Source organism: Lotus japonicus, chromosome 1 (assembly GCF_012489685.1).
Source record: "Lotus japonicus ecotype B-129 chromosome 1, LjGifu_v1.2".
Classification (NCBI taxonomy): Eukaryota; Viridiplantae; Streptophyta; class Magnoliopsida; order Fabales; family Fabaceae; genus Lotus; species Lotus japonicus.
In genome coordinates, this window is record NC_080041.1 from 44,505,470 (window position 1) to 44,507,064 (window position 1,595).

Below are 1,595 nucleotides of genomic sequence, written 5' to 3' on the forward strand. Positions count from 1 at the left end.
ACAGCCCACGTCACGAGTATCCTCCAGTGACGGAAAGTAGCGCTCGTAGGCAAAAGGTACAGACCAAAAGAAAGGTCAAGTGTCTGCAACATTATCCCTCAAAAATGAGAATAAGGCAGCCCAAACGGCCTAAAACGAGACCTCCTAGTCCAACCAACTCTCTGTGATTCCCGTAGAGAAACCACACAAAAAGCTATAGGCGGGAAACTACCCTGTCCCCAAATAGAAAACATGACGGTCAGAGCTAAGACTCTACTCCTACACTAATCTTGTTTCGAGGAGCTCACACTAACACTCAATCCTACATGCTAACGTGATCGTCGTCCGAATCTGAAACCAGAACGACCAAGTCTATGTACACCATCCGTCCTCCTCTCGCTACCGCGATGCGCTCCTGTTCCAGCATCTCGAACCTAGTTCCCCCCGAAGGGTGAACCGTCGTGAATCAGTCCACCATGGACATCTGACAATGGGCGTTTGTCCGCCAAAGCACACACAGAAGACGCGAGGGTCAACTCCAAAGAATTACGTAAATAATAAATCCAATAGATACAGATAGATATAACTACTTAGGCTTATAAGTTAGAGATAGCATCCTAGGGTTGTACAGTTCACAATGAATATAAAAGACGATAATAACAATTAACATGCATCAGATAAGATTAACAATTATCAATCACACACAGCAACTAAGTCAGTATGCATGTTGCATGAAATGCAAATGACGGTTAACCCAGTTAACCAAATGCATTCCCAAAAACGGATGGACATCAACGGATCAGCCCTAACACCAGCCACGGTGGGACCATTTCGGCCCGCGTGCCTCTTACACCACACAAAGGTAGCCAGATCAGCAGTAAACCCGAAGGTCTGCCATTTCGGTCTGCTACAAGAGTCGTCTACAAACGCTCTTACACGGCATTCCGGGTCTTATGACCATTTTGGAAACCGACGAGGTCCAGAGTACGTCCTGTGTTAATACCTCATTAATGTTGCATGAATGCAGGATGATTAGTCAAACAACGTCTCCGAATCTCACTCGACACGTCGCCACGTGTTCTAGCTAAATTAATGTCTCTAAAAGCTTACCCTAAGGTAAAGTCGATTCTGCGACAAAAGACACACTTCACAACAACACATTATCTCGTGATGATCTCCAAATCATCCGACTCATCTCCATCCGATGGTCAAAACTGCTCAACGAGCAAAGAGTATCAACATACTCGGAAACTACCGGTTTCCCGGACTTATCCCCAGGATAGCCCCACAACACAACTGCTCCCAGAGCACAAGAGTATCAACATACTCAAAAACTTACTAGTTTTCTCAGATCTTGGACTCGACGACACTTCTCATTTTCAAAACTTAATGTTCAAGCCCTAAATTTTCGTCTGAGTCTTTTATCATTACATTAAGGGTTTTGAGGTTGTTTAATACATTATGGAGGTTCATTATGCAATTGTTTAAGTTTCGTCTCTAATCCTATTAGTTTCAAAGTTCTCATAATTCCAATGATTCCCTGGAGAAGGTCTCAAAACAAAAGGTCCATCATCACCCAAGTAATGGCCCGAGAAGTTCCCAGGTAAGCTGGCCGG